Source organism: Ciconia boyciana, chromosome 4, assembly GCF_034638445.1.
Source record: "Ciconia boyciana chromosome 4, ASM3463844v1, whole genome shotgun sequence".
NCBI lineage: Eukaryota > Metazoa > Chordata > Aves > Ciconiiformes > Ciconiidae > Ciconia > Ciconia boyciana.
The window spans coordinates 8066881-8082374 of NC_132937.1; the positions used below are offsets into that span (position 1 = coordinate 8066881).

The 15494-nt window shown below is 41.7% G+C and overlaps 1 long non-coding RNA gene across 1 annotated transcript; it reads right to left on the reverse strand.

Moving 5' to 3' along the window:
• Positions 1–1075: 1075 nt before the first annotated feature.
• Positions 1076–12991, reverse strand: LOC140650596 (uncharacterized). Its single transcript, XR_012042086.1, has 4 exons — positions 12855–12991; positions 5772–5867; positions 3203–3290; positions 1076–1419 (listed from the first exon to the last, which is right to left on the reverse strand). It is a non-coding gene; the product is annotated as an uncharacterized lncRNA (long non-coding RNA).
• Positions 12992–15494: the final 2503 nt, after the last annotated feature.

Consider the following 15494-nt stretch of genomic DNA (forward strand, 5'->3'; position numbering starts at 1 on the left):
GTAGTGCACTCAGCTCAGCAATAACTGAGAATTTTCAGCTTTTTAATAGCATATATTAATGTGGCTCACTGTATTATTGTCTATAATTTCCAGTATGTATTTCCTTGACTGGGTTTCCATAGCTGGAGCTACAGTCCCTATTTGAAAGGCAAAGGCCATTTCCATGACTAAGGGGACTGGATTGTAGTATAAACCTGCTTATGTCCCGCTAGAAGTCATGGCACAAGTCCTACTTCAATAGCCATAAGACTGAGCCCTTACATTGTAAAATCCATACCATGATCACGTGGGAGTATTAACAGTATCACAAAGGGTGAGGGGTAGGAGTGCACTGAATGAACCCGGAGCAAAGACCCTCACCTGGTCCTGGTCAGCTCAAAAAGTAAACTGAAAAGTGCTTTGAAAAAAGTGTGTCTGCTGAAAATGGTTCTTCCAGATCCAGAAAGACCCTTATTTCACTATGTCTTTCCTTGGAGGAGAGTTTGAGTTAAGACAGTCTTTGCTGAATATTCACTGAATAAGCTGTAGGCTATACATACATGTACTTTCTATTTAATCTAGTGTCTATTTTGAATTGACCCCAAGCTGCCAATGTCAGCACACTTAATCAATGTCACCTTAATGGCTATTTTTCCGAAAAAGACAAAAACCAGAGAAGAATACAGTTGCTAACTGGAGGTCCTGTACAGCAGTGGGTGGAGGAGTATGCTGAAAAGTGATAATGCTTTCCCACTAGGACCAGTGGATAAGTAAGGTAGCAAGGAAGTGCCATGGTGAAATGAATTCCTGAGAGGTTGTGGAAGGGCATTCAAAGATGGAAATTTTTGTATGAAGGTACTGTGGTGGGTTAACCTTGGCCAGCAGCCAGATGCCCACCCAGCCGTTCTCTCACTCCCCCTCCACAGCAGGACAGGGGGAGAAAATAGGATGAAAAAACTCATGGGTTGAGATAAAAACAAGAAGATTGCTTACCAGTTACCATCACGAGCAAAACAGACTCAACTTGGGAAAAATTAATTTAATTTATTGCCAATTAAATTAGACTTGGGTAGTGAGAAACAAAGACAAAGATTAAAACATCTTCCCCCCATCCACCCCTTTTTCCCAGGCTCAACTTCACTCCTGACTCATCTACCTCCCTTTCCCCAAGCAGCACAGGGGAGATTCAGAAGCAGGGGGTGGGGGGGTGTACAGTAAGTACATAAACAGTTCTTCTCTGCCACTCCTTCCTCCTCACACTTTTCCCTTGCTCCAGAATGGGTTCTCTATGCGCCTCAATTTCTTCAGGAAATATCCAACTGCTCTGGCATGGGGTCCACCGCAGGCTGCAGTGTGATTATCTGTTCCACCATGGTCTCTTCCACAGGCCGCAGGGGAATATCAGCTCCAGTGCCTGGAGCAGTTTCAGTTCACTTACTTCTTTGAGAGTGGAGAGTGCAATGGTAGTAGTGAGTTTTCTTTTATTATATTTTATAGGACATTATGTTATTGGGGGGGCTATTGGTTTGTTGGGGGTTTTTTTAATGAAATCTGAAATTACAGATAATGAGGTGACAATAATAAGAAAATCTGTCTAGTCACTGAAGCAATGCAATACAGGAGAACACAAGCTCTAGAAAGAGGAGCTGGGATAACAAATAATAATAGTAATTATAATTATAGTTCAAGAACTTTGACTATATACAGCTTAAGCAATAGTTTGATTTATGTGTCTGCATGAGTTAACAGGAAATAAATTTGGAACAGTCTGGCATAAATCTCTATTTTAGTCATTATATTTGTGTATGTATGTTGTGTGGAAAGACACAGAGACCAATAGAGGGATGAAAATATACCTCAGCTTAAATACTGCTTTCAGATGCACTCAAATAACTCCTAGGCTTCAGTTATTTTATCTGACTGCCAGGCTGACATTTGTAAGCACTTTAAGGTTTGCTTTGCTTTTCCTAATAAATGAAGGTTTCTGAATGAACATTAATAAATGTATCTGCTGATTAAAAAAACTAACAGTGGATGACAGGGGAAAAAAAGAATCTTATTTCTTAGGTACATCTAAATGAACACAAATCACTTAAGATCAGGCCATCAAATGCCATATAAAGTGCTTGTATACTTTATACCCATGGCACTTATGAACATGATTGATTGTTAGTATGATATGAGTCATGTTTTCTAAAACCAAGCCTTAGGGTGATAAAAGTGTTCAATTTTGCAAAACAAATTGCTAACGTTAACCATGCCAAATGTACAAGTGTTTTCAGGTGTTGGAATTTACAATGGGATTTGAGGTTTCAAAATGGCAAAGGGACTTAACCACATAACTTCCATTAATTTCAAAGAAAGATAGTTGAATGGCTAGATGCCCTAGTTAACTTCATAAAAATTTTTTTCTTTTTAAATCAAAGCTTAATACTAACTAGTAGTTGATCTCAAACTAGTTGATCAAACAAGAAACATCTTGCAGATGTTTCAAATCAACAAGGAAAGACAATTGAACCTTCTGTTCAATTACTTTGCTTCTCCCCAGTTGCCTTTGCCTATTTATGCTAATAAGCAAAATATTAATACTAGCTTTTTAAGCATGATGATGTTCCTAAGAAACAAAGCGAGGGCTGTTTGAGTTTATTTAGAAAAACTCTTTTAATTTGGGAAAACACATATATGCTGCTTAATTGTGAAACACAGCTACTGAAAAAAAGATCTGGCAACGAAACAAATAAGGAGCTGAAATGGTTTATAAACTCTGTTTAGTCCAAATTAGCAACATGGGCAACAATAGTGTGCTGTGTTTTCATCATCAATTGCATATATTAACACATACACATGCAAAACAAATTCCCCTTTGTGGAGAATGAATTAAGTAAATGTAATTTTTAGCATTAATCTGGACTTGTAAATTTAATCCACTGAAACATAAAAAGGGTTTCATGCACTGAATATACCTGAGGTGGTTTAATATGCTTAAAATAAATATTGAGCAGCTGATAGAAAAACATGCCCTCTGTATCACAAAAGCTGTTTTAAAACAATAATTTAAGTGCCTAATTAATATTTACTACCCATGGATTAAACTCCTAAGTAAATTTTCTTCCTAAAATATTCATTGTATAATCTATACAGGTGGAACATATTGATGGGAATAGATCACAAATGGGTAAGCCAAAGGCACATTATAAATGCTGCTATATTAAAAAATACTTGCCATGAAGTAAGAGTAGTTGATACAAAAAAAAGTTCAAGTTTCAAGTCTTCAGCATATGAAGTGCATTTTCCATGAGATCCTAAGATTCCTGAAAGTAAAGATAGTATAATTTCCCTGAAAAACTTTTGTTTAAAAAATGCTGTTAGTAATACACCGTCAAATACTTGTTCACAAAAAAAAAAGTGCAGTGAGGCTCAGTTCCAAACAAAGCAGTGAGGGTGTCGCATAACTGGTGAGACTACCCTGTGCTTGTATCTTACTTGAACCATTAGCCACTTTGTCTTTTGAGTTAGTCCCTATCTCAGAACTTGTCAAAATCTACCAGAAGAGACAAGCTTGATATGCCTTTTGGTTCTAAAATCTTAAAAGGAGAATTTGACTGGAGAAGTAAGGCAAATCTCCCAAATGAAAAGGAGCCCATTTGTTTCCTTTTCTTTTTAGAATGAACAGAAGAAGGAAAAATATTTCTATAAGTGTGAGTTCTCTATGATTTTTCCTTCTGAAGTGCATATTCAAGTATCTATATTAGGAACTATAACAAGCTCTTTTACAAAGCAGTCTTCTTGCCTTGCTACAACCTAAACCTACTTATCCTCAGCGATGGATTAGTTTATATTTGGACTACAAACTACAACCTCTGTTTTGTTTTCTGAGCTCTATTTTTATTAAAACTTTTGTTCTACAGCTTCACTTAATGTATAGCTTCTTTATAAGAAGGGCATGAGGGAAGACCCAGGAAACTACAGACCTGTTAGCCTAACCTCAGTGCCTGGAAAAATTATGGAGAAGATCATACTGGGTGCTATTGAAAGGCATTTAAAGAACAATGCAATCATCAGGCACAGTCAGCATGGGTTCACAAAAGGAAAGTCCTGTCTAACTAATTTGATATCCTTCTACAATAAGGTCACCCACCTAGCGGATGAAGGGAAGGCGGTGGATGTAGTTTTTCCTGGATTTTAGGAAGGCTTTTGATACTGCCCCTCACAGAATCCTTCTGGACAAGTTGTCCAACTGTGGAATGAACAGGTGCACTGGGTGAAGAACTGGGTGAGCAGGTGCGCTGGGTGAAGAACTGGCCGAATGGCAGGGCTCAAAGGGTTGTAGTGAATGGGGCTACATCTGGCTGGTGACTGGTCACCAGCAGTGTTCCTCAGGGCTCAATTCTAGGGCCAGTTCTGTTCAATATTTTTATCAACGATCTGGATGCAGGAGTTGAATGCACCCTTAGCAAGTTTGCTGAGGATACTAAACTGGGAGGTGCTGGTGACTCTCGCGAGGAACAAGAGGCCTTGCAGAAGGATCTAGATAGATTGGAGCATTGGGCAATCATTAATGGCATGAAATTTAACAAGAACAAATGCTGGATTCTGCACCTGGGACACAGTAATGCTGGGCACAAGTATAAATTGGGAGAGGAGTGGCTGGAGAGCAGCCCTGCAGAAAGGGATCTGGGGGTGCTGGTTGACAGCAGGCTCAACAGGAGTCAGCAGTGTGCCCTGGCAGCCAAGAGGGCAAACCGCATCCTGGGGTGCATTAAACACAGCATAACCAGCCAGTCAAAAGAGGTGATTATCCCCCTGTATTTAGCATTGGTGTGGCCTCACCTTGAGTACTGTGTGCAGTTCTGGGCCCCACAATTTAAAAAGGATGTTAAGGTACTTGAATGCCTCCAGAGGAGGGCAACAAGGCTGGTGAAAGGGCTGGAAGGCATGTCCTATGAGGAGCAGCTAAGGACTCTGGGTTTGTCTAGTTTGGAGAAAAGGAGGCTGAGGGGCGACCTCATTGCTCTCTACAGCTTCCTGAGGAGGGGAAGTGGAGAGGGAGGTGCTGAGCTCTTCTCCCTGGTATCCAGTGATAGGACGCATGGGAATGGTTCAAAGCTGCATCAGGGGAGGTTCAAACTTGACATTAGGAAGCATTTCTTTACCAAGAGGGTGGTCAAACACTGGAACAGGCTTCCTAGAGAGGTGGTGGATGCCCCAAGCCTGTCAGTGTTTAAGAGGCATTTGGACAATGCCCTTAATAACATGCTTTAAGTTTTGGTCAGCCCTGAATTGGTCAGGCAGTTGGACTAGATGATCGTTGTAGGTCCCTTCCAACTGAACTATTCTGTTCTGTTCTGTTCTGTTCTGTTCTATAGCTAATAACTGATGAATATTAAACCTTGCCGGCTGTCCAGTCAAATGGAAGGAAGTCTAAGGAAATCAAAACTCTCACCAGACAAATTAGATCCAATCTGATGGCAACTAAACAAAGCTCATGGTGGGGGGACTTTCATAATCTGATGAGGGTTTTTTAAGGTTGAACAATGATGGGTGTCTACTCATAATGGGGATTAATTTGTCTGAAATTAGACTTCTCCTGTGGCCACTGAGAAAAGAAAAAAATAAAGAGACAACGTGGTGTAAAAATAGTAGATGTTAGGTGTTTGAGCATTGGGCATTAGCGTATAGTGAGAACAGGGTTTGAAGAAGGTGGTGAAATGCTTTGGAAACCCTCTGTGTCTTGAAGGAGCAGTGCCTAGGAACAGTAGTGTAGTGACATCATTTTATCCATAGTTACTTACCTGTTTGGCATTTCAAGTCAGGCTGTGGGAAAGGGATGAGCCCTATATTTCCAAAATAAAAAAGGGTTCCACACTCTCAGGGACTTGATTAGCAGCCTGCCAGAAAATAAAAAACATAATGTGGATAAATCTGCTGAATGAACTCCATGATTTTTATATAAATATATAAATAGTTATATATATTCACCCAAATGCGAATTAATTTAAATTTCATACTGCACACAAATAAAGGCATGTACATGTGATGAGTTCATCTGAAGGTGCAATCATTCATAGGCTCTTCATTTCTCTTCTTTAAAAAGAAATAAAAAATTAAATGCAGACAATTGCAGTGCATTGGAGGCACATTAATATTTTTTACTTGTACTGATGTCAGGAGAAACAATGTTGCTGTATCTCTATTACAAAGTTCAGACATGTTTCACTTATTTAGTGACATTTCTGTTAAATAAGCAAACAGTAATTGCAAAAATGGCCTTATTGCTGTTTAGTTTTTAATCCATACGCATCATAGAATCATGGAACAGTTGAGGTTCGAAGGGACCTCTGGAGGTCATCTGGTCCAACCCCCTCTGCTCAAGCAAGGCCACCTAGAACCAGTTGCTCAGGACCATGTCCAGACAGTTTTTTAATAGCTCCAAGGAGGGAGACTCCACTCCACAACCTCCCTGGACAACCTGTTCCGGTGCTCAGTCACCCTCACAGTAAAAAAGTCTTTCCTTATGATCAGACAAGAACCTCCTGTGTTTCAGTTTGTGCCCATTGCTTCTTGTCCTGTCACTGGGCACCACCAAAAAAAGACTGGATCCGTCTTCTTTGCACCCTCCTCTCAGATATTTATACACATTGATGAGATCCCCCCCTGAGCCTTCTCTTCTCCAGGCTAAACAGTCCCAGCTCTCTCAGCCTTTCCTCATAGGAGAGATGCTCCAGTCCCTTCATCATCTTCATGGCCCTTCACTGGACTCTCTCCGGTATGTCCATGTCTCTCTTGTACTGAGGAGCCCAGAACTGGGGACAGGGTCCAGTCCTGTTTAACATCTTCATTAATGATCTGGGTGATGGGGGTGAGTATACCCTCAGCAAGTTTACTGATGACTCAGAACTGGGAGGAGTACTTGATATGCCAGAGGGCCGTGCTGCCATCCAGACGGAACTTGACAGGCTGCAGAAATGGGCTGACAGGAACCTCATGAAGTTCAACAAGGGGAAGTGGTGCAAAGTCCTGCACCTGAGGAGGAACGATCCCATGCACCAGTATATGATGGGGGCCATCCAGCTGGAAAGCAGCTTGGCAGAAAAGGCCCTGGGGGTCCTGGTGGACACCAAGCTGACCATGAGCCAGCAATGTGCCCTCGCAGCAAAGAAGGCTAATGGTATCCTGGGATGCATTAGGAGGAGTGTTGCCAGCAGGTCGAGGGAGGTGATCCTTCCCCTCTACTCAGCACTGGTGAGACCACACCTGGAGTCCTGTGTCTAGTTCTGGGCTCCCCTGTACAAGAGAGACATGGACATACTGGAGGGAGTCCAGTGCAGGGCCACAAAGATGATGAAAGGACTGGAGCATCTCTCCTATGAGGAAAGGCTGAGAGAGCTGGGACTGTTTAGCCTGGAGAAGAGAAGGCTTGATGGGGGGCAGGGGGGAGCTCATCAATGTGTATAAATATCTGAAAGGAGGGTGCAAAGAAGACGGATCCAGTCTTTTTTTGGTGGTGCCCAGTGACAGGACAAGAAGCAATGGGCACAAACTGAAACACAGGAGGTTCTTGTCTGATCATAAGGAAAGACTTTTTTACTGTGAGGGTGACTGAGCGCTGGAACAGGTTGCCCAGGGAGGTTGTGGAGTGGAGTCTCCCTCCTTGGAGCTATTAAAAAACTGTCTGGACATGGTCCTGAGCAACTGGTTCTAGGTGGCCCTGGTTGAGCAGGGGTGTTGGACCAGATGACCTCCAGAGGTCCCTTCCAACCTCAACCATACTGTGATTCTGTGATTTGTGTAAGAAAAAAGCAGATTCTTCACAGAATGTGACTCCTAAGAACTAAAGGGTGTAATCAAGAAAATCTTTGATGCAGCAGCTCTGCTACAGACCTGATATTTCCTGCCAAATACTTGTCATGACCTAGTAAGTTTGTTATGCCCAGCACTGAGTGGCATAATGCCACTTCAACACATCTGCTACAAAGAGTCTTCTCCTGTGAAGTTGCTGAGAAACGAGGCCACACAGTACCTTGCTAGACCAGTTCTGCATAACTTGTGTTTTTTCCTCTCTTCCCTACTCTCCACAAGGATTCTTGAGCCTCTTTGAGTACAGAGAGCAGCCTTGCCTTCTCCAGCCCTACTTTCACTCACAGGACATGCTTACAATGTCCCTGCAAATCAGCCTATGCATAGAAACTATTTGGCTTGGCTGCATCATGCAGCAGGGATATAGCTCATCCTCTAAAGAAAGGAAAAAAACAAAAAATATAAGAAACCCGAAGCTATATCACCATATTGCAGCAATGACGATTTTGACATTGATTATACCCAATTATTTTTTTATATCTGATTGCTTGTGAAGGTGAATAATACAACCACTTTTTTCTTAAGTAAGGTCTTTAAATGCAGGATTTGTAATTTAATTAGAACACTCTCACTTTATTATTGCTAGTGTGTCTGCCAGAATTAAAATGCATGCCATGTCTTTTACCTACTGTGTAAGATATGGAAATTCAAAAGTCAACACAGTGGTCTTCCAGGATGAGCAAAAATTAGAAATGCATTGGAATTTTATCTGAAATAAAAAAGCCTCATGTTTATTGCTTACAATGTTTAGCAGCTTCAACTTTGCTAATTGCAACAACAGAGCCATTTTTTACTGCTTCAGGAAGTGTCAGAAAGAGCATCTTAGAATGTTGTAGGATGACTTTTAAAAAAATTTAGGAACAGTTCTGTCATATCAATAATAATTTTCACACCAGGGAAGGCTTGTTAACAGCAGGAAAGAAAGGATCCATAATGCACATAAGTAATTTTATTATCACCCCTAGAACTTTGAAGTTATAATACTTAAATGTAGCAACCACTAACTCTGGTAATTATCTCAACCTATTTCCAGTAGCCATTTTTTCTACATCCATTACCAGATGCAGCCTTACTGTCAGCTGCCTGGTATAAGGGAAAGAGGAGAGATGAACCTGGATAGTCCATACAATGTGGCATGACTGTGGCTATGCAGTCAGGAAGCCCCCCTCATCCTTCTTCCACATCGATTCTGTGCATTCATCTGGGTATAGATAGGTCTTAAATCCCCTACCCTGAGTCCTGCACACCATGCTTGATCTTGCAAAGAGGGACAGGCAAAAATTCATGAATCAGTGTGGAGCCCTCATCAAATCTAACTGGTCCCTAGGGGGACTCCCTGCTTAGATTTTATTATAGTTCCTTGCCCTGGAAATCAATAGGAAAATTCATGACTCTTCCAGGCAGAACCTGGCCTTTATTCATTAGTAGCAGCAGGGATAAATTATCTACTAAAATAAGCGTGCATTACAGATTTAAACAAAAAAAAAGTAAAATTGAGGACAAATCATCTAAAAGCATCCCCTCCCAGTTTAAAAACAGCTATTTTTAAGTTTGTTTAAAGCTCTGAGTTCCTAGGGAGAACATTTGTCCAGGGAAACAATAAATACACTACTTTTCTGTATCAGTAACAGAACAGCTTTCACAGAAAAAATTATTTTATTTATAGCAAATGTAGTGTTCTTGAAATGTGCCAGGTTTCAGGGCTGCACTGGAGATAGCAAAGGAGCAAGTAACCTGCACGTTATGCATCCAGTGCATCTTGACAAGGGAGAGTTTATGGTTGTGCTACTAGCTCTTTTGACTCTTAGCTTAGATAGACAGATATGGCTCTGGAGATGGTGGCTTGTAATTTATAAAATGGTTATTTGTTATTAGAAATTGTAATAAAACTGCCTCAGTCTTTCCCATTAGACAGCCATCCACAACTTCAACTCTAAGCAGCCTGGACCAAATTCAGCTCAGTGACATAGAACTGAAAAATTCTGCATCCCATCATCAAGTGCCTAATCTAGTCACCTCTTCCACACATAAACACATGTAAATTTTAAAAATTAGCTTGGTAACAAAGTTTCCAAATGTATAGTCTCCTCACTTTATATGATACTAGCAAAAGGGGAAAAACTGGCCCAGAGAGGAATGTCTGTTTTTTCTCTAAGCAATTGTATTTGGTGGCAGTCTTTGACTGAATAAATCTGTACACTTTCAAATTTATTCAGTAACAGATCTACATTTCTAGTAGCAAGTTTAAATACTGAATATTGCTAGAATAGAAAAGAAAAGAAAAGAAAAGAAAAGAAAAGAAAAGAAAAGAAAAGAAAAGAAAAGTTGGAAGGGACCTACAACGATCATCTGGATACCAGGGAGAAGAGATCAACATCTCCCTCTCCACTTCCCCTCCTCAGGAAGCTGTAGAGAGCAATGAGGTTGCCCCTCAGCCTCCTTTTCTCCAAACTAGACAAACCCAGAGTCCTTAGCTGCTCCTCATAGGACATGCCTTCCAGCCCTTTCACCAGCCTTGTTGCCCTCCTCTGGAGGCATTCAAGTACCTTAACATCCTTTTTAAATTGTGGGGCCCAGAACTGCACACAGTACTCAAGGTGAGGCCACACCAATGCTAAATACAGCGGGATAATCACCTCTTTTGACTGGCTGGTTATGCTGTGTTTAATGCACCCCAGGATGCAGTTTGCCCTCTTGGCTGCCAGGGCACACTGCTGACTCCTGTTGAGCCTGCTGTCAACCAGCACCCCCAGATCCCTTTCTGCAGGGCTGCTCTCCAGCCACTCCTCTCCCAATTTATACTTGTGCCCAGCCTTACTCTGTCCCAGGTGCAGAACCCGGTATTTGTTCTTGTTAAATTTCATGCCATTAATGATTGCCCAATGCTCCAATCTATCTAGATCCTTCTGCAAGGCCTCTTGTTCCTCGCGAGAGTCACCAGCACCTCCCAGTTTAGTATCCTCAGCAAACTTGCTAAGGGTGCATTCAACTCCTGCATCCAGATCGTTGATAAAAATATTGAACAGAACTGGCCCTAGAATTGAGCCCTGAGGAACACTGCTGGTGACCGGTCACCAGCCAGATGTAGCCCCATTCACTACAACCCTTTGAGCCCTGCCATTCGGCCAGTTCTTCACCCAGCGCACCTGCTCACCCAGTTCTTCACCCAGTGCACCTGTTTATTCCACAGTTGGACAACTTGTCCAGAAGGATTCTGTGAGGGGCAGTATCAAAAGCCTTCCTAAAATCCAGGAAAACCTACATCCACCGCCTTCCCTTCATCCGCTAGGTGGGTGACCTTATTGTAGAAGGATATCAAATTAGTTAGACAGGACTTTCCTTTTGTGAACCCATGCTGACTGTGCCTGATGATTGCGTTGTCCTTCTCCAGTATAATCTTCTCCATAATTTTTCCAGGCACTGAGGTTAGGCTAACAGGTCTGTAGTTTCCTGGGTCTTCCCTCATGCCCTTCTTGTAAATTGGAATAACATTGGCTAGCTTCCAGTCAGCGGGGACCTCCCCAGACTCCCAAGACCTTTGGTAGATGATGGAGAGGGGTCCTGCTGTTGTAACATCCGCTAGCTCCTTCAGTACTCTGGGATGAATCCCATCAGGCCCCATGGACTTGTGAACATTCAGCTGATACAGCTGGTCCCTTACAATTTCAGTGTCCACAAATGAAAAGTCACTGTTCCCGCACTCGTGGTCCTTCAACTCAGAGGACCGGGCATCCCAAGGTCTAAGTATTATTAAAGACTGAGGCAAAAAAAAAGCATTGAATGCCTCTGCTTTTTCTTCATCCCTATTTGTCAGGTGACCATCTTCAACAAGTATCGGTCCAATGTTTTCCTTGGACCTCCTCTTGCTATTAACATACTTAAAAAAAAAAAATCCTTTCTTGTTGTTTGACACAACACTGGCCAGTTTCAACTCTAGTTGAGCTTTGGCCTTTCGTGTCTTCTCCTTTCATATAAGAACCACAGCTCTGTAATCTTCCTGCGAAGCCTGACCTTGCTTCCAGAGATCATACAATTTCTTTTGCCTCCTGAGTTCCAAGAGGAGTTCCCTGTTCAGCCAAGCTGGTCTTCTGCCCCGCTTGCTTGACTTATGACACAATGGGATTGCCTGCGCCTGTGCTTCTAAAAGGTGGTTCTTAAAAACTGACCAGTTCTCATGGACCCTTAAGCCCTCAAAAGCAGATTCCCAGGGGACGCTGCTAAGTAGCTCCCTGAGTAGCTTAAAGTTTGCTCTCTTGAAATCCAGGGTAGCAACTCTGCTGTCCTTTTTTCTCATTACACTGAAAATTTTAAACTCAACCATTTCATGATCACTGTGGCCAAGACAGCCACCTACCATCACATCTCCCACGAGTCCTTCTCTATTCACAAACAACAAGTCTAGGAGGGCATCTTTCCTAGTTGGCTCACTGAGTACCTGTGTCAAGAAGTTATCATCTTCCACAAACTTCAAGAATTTCCCAGACTTGCTCGTCACGGCACTATGGTATTCCCAGTTGATGTCTAGGAAGTTGAAATCTCCCATAAGGAGGACAAGGGCTACTGATCCAGAGATTTCTCCTAATTGCCTATAGAATAACTCATCGGTGCTATCATCCTGTCTGGGCGATCGGTAGTAGACTCCCACAGTGACATCTGCTTTCTTTTCCATCCCCCTAATCTTCACCTAGAGGCTCTCAACCACTTCATCCCTAACTGTAAGGGCTGTGCAGTCAAACCTCTCCCTTACATACAGAGTTCAACTCCTCCACCTTGCCTGCCCTTCCTATCCCTCCTGAACAGCCTGTAGCCCTCCAGCCCAGCACTCCAGTCGTGGGACTCATTTCACTAAGTCTCACTAATACCAATGATATCATAGCTCTGGGAACAGACCAACGCTTCTATTTCATCCTGGAAGTTCATCTAGTTCATCTCCTCAGTTAATATCGAGGAGATGGCAGCACTCAGGAAAAGGGACCTAGAGTGAATTTTGTCTTCTGTATGATCATGGATTTACTTACTTTCTTAGCTTTCAATTAGATCATTTTTATTTTTGATGGTGCCAGTGCAAGAAGGAAACCAGCTCAACATTCACTTCTGGTTGAGGCAGTTCAGATGGGTAGATATGGACTTTTTTCTTCTGAAGTGAGTTCTGTTGGTCTGAAGTCCCTGAGAGACAACATTAAAAATGCTCTTTTTAAAAGCTTTGCATTTACATATGCAAGAAACAAGAAATTCCTCCCAAAATGGTGGTGAGAAATTCTGTCCTGGCATTTCCTTGCTGAAGTGCTCTTTTGAAGCTATGAGCCAGGGAAGAGATTCTAGACTCTATTGTTTTCAGATTCCTCTCCAGCTGGCATCACTTGAGCATCATAGAATGAGAGAAAGGAATCCAAGAAAAAGTTAAATATGGGTGTCTTGGATTTTGTCTTCCAAGAAAAGTAAGATGGCTCTAAGGCTCTAAGTACTACTATCTTTACCTCAGGTCCTAGAGCCTCCAGCAAAGTAGAACATTACGGGTCCATCAGTGTTTGTAGCTGTGACTTCAAAGATCAATGACTGACTGAGGAAATCTGTTTTAGTTTGAAACTTGCGGGCACAGGTGGATAATTACTGCAGAGAATGTAATTTGCTAATTTTACAGGAACTGAAATCTGCCTATAGCTTTAATGATAATGGAATCACAGAAGAGCTGAGGTTGGAAGGCACCTATTGAGATCATCTAGTCCAACCCCCTGCTCAAAGCAGGGTCAGCTGAAGCAGGTTGCTAAGGACTGTGTCCAGTTGGGTTTTAAATATCTCCAAGGACAGAGACTCCACAGACTCTGTGGACAACCTGTTCCAGTGTTTGATCAAAAATTTTAAAAGTATTAAAAAGTATTTTCTTTTGTTTAAATGGATTTTCCTCTATTTCAGTTTGTGCCCATTGCCTCTGGTCCTGTTACTGGGCACCACTGACAAGAGCCTGGCTCCATCCTCTTTGCACCCTCCCTTCAGGTATTTATAGACATTAATAAGATCCCCCCTGAGCCTTCTCTTCTCTGGCTAAATAGTCCCAGCTCTCTCAGCCTTTCCTCATATGTGAGGTGCTCCAGTCCCTTAATCATCTTTGTGGCCCTGCACTGGACTCCCTCCAGTATGTCCATGTCTCTCTTGTACCGAGGAGCCCAGAAATGGACACAGTACTCCAGGTGTGGCCTCACCAGCACTGAATAAAAGGGAAGGATCATCTCCTGAAGGATTACATTCCTGAAGGCCAGTCTTACCAGTAAAGACTGAGGCAAAGAAGGCATTGAGTACCTCAGCCTTTTCCATGTCCTGTGTCACCAGGTCCCCTGCCCCATTCAGCAACAGACCCACGTTTTCCCTAGTCTTCCTTTTGCTGATGATAAATCCACAGAAACCCTTCTTGTCGCCCTTCACATCCCTCATCAGATTCAACTCCAGGTGGGCTTTGGCTTTCCTAACCCCATCCCTGCATGCTCAGTTAGTGTCTCTATTCCTCCTGAGTTACCTCTCCCTGCTTCCATCTCTTGTATACTTCATTTTTACATCTGAGTTTAGTCAGGAGCTCCTTGTTCATCCATGCAGGCCTCCTGTCACCTTTGCTTGACTTTCTACATGTTGAGGTGGACCATTCTTGAGCTTGGAGGAGGTGATCCTTGAAAATCAACCATCTTAATTTTTAATTATACCTTGTAGACTGTTAGTCTTCAGTGTTGACCTTAGGGTATTTTTTTTTAGTAAGGAAAACAAAAAAATAATGGTTGTGGTATTTGAACATCAGCACAATTACTATACATATCTATTAGCATAATAATAGCTTCAGATTGCAGATAGCAAATATATTACAAAGAGAGCAGATTTTATTTTTCTAAAAGCATTGAGAGAACACCTTTGTAGTGAAGGAAAAGAATGGCTAAGGTACTCTGTATACAAAACTTGATTACACAGGATGAGAGGAAAGGTGGATCTCACCTTAAGAAAGTGAAAGGAAGTGACTTGTCTGTGGGCTGAACTGGAACAGTTATTTAAGAACAAAGTAAAATTTTCAGAAGTGTTCAAAACACTGAGAGCCTCGCTACATCTGTAGGTGCCTTTGTACATTTAAAATCTATAAATGTAGCTCTCCCTTTTTCAAATCTTTTGGTCAAGAGATTCTAGCCCCTAGATTTGTGCAGGTGAAGAATCATATTTGGTACACAGGAAAAAAGTGCCTACAAGCAGCCATTTAAAGAACTGGGGCCTTAGAACAAAGACCTGTCTCTCTCTTTGTTTGTACAGTGCTTAATAAAGTAACTCCATGACTTTTATACTAGACTCTCTAAATGTTACTAAAATGTAAACATTAAATTATAATGTTATGGCAATTTGGGCTATCAAGTCTGTTTGTGCTGCTTTTATTTGTTTACATGCTGCACATTGCCTTTAGACTTCTTAGCTTAATGTTTTTGATGCTTTTTAATTTTAAAGATTAGGAGATTAAATAAACTTTTAAGTTTGTGCAATATTTTGGTCTTTGTAAATTCTCCAATTACCAGTAAAATACATCCTTAAATAAATAAATAAAAATCATGGGGTTTTTATGATATAGTACTAAATAAAAGGACAAGAAATAAAATGGTAGGCCAAGAATTATGTCACTCAACAGAACTGATTTT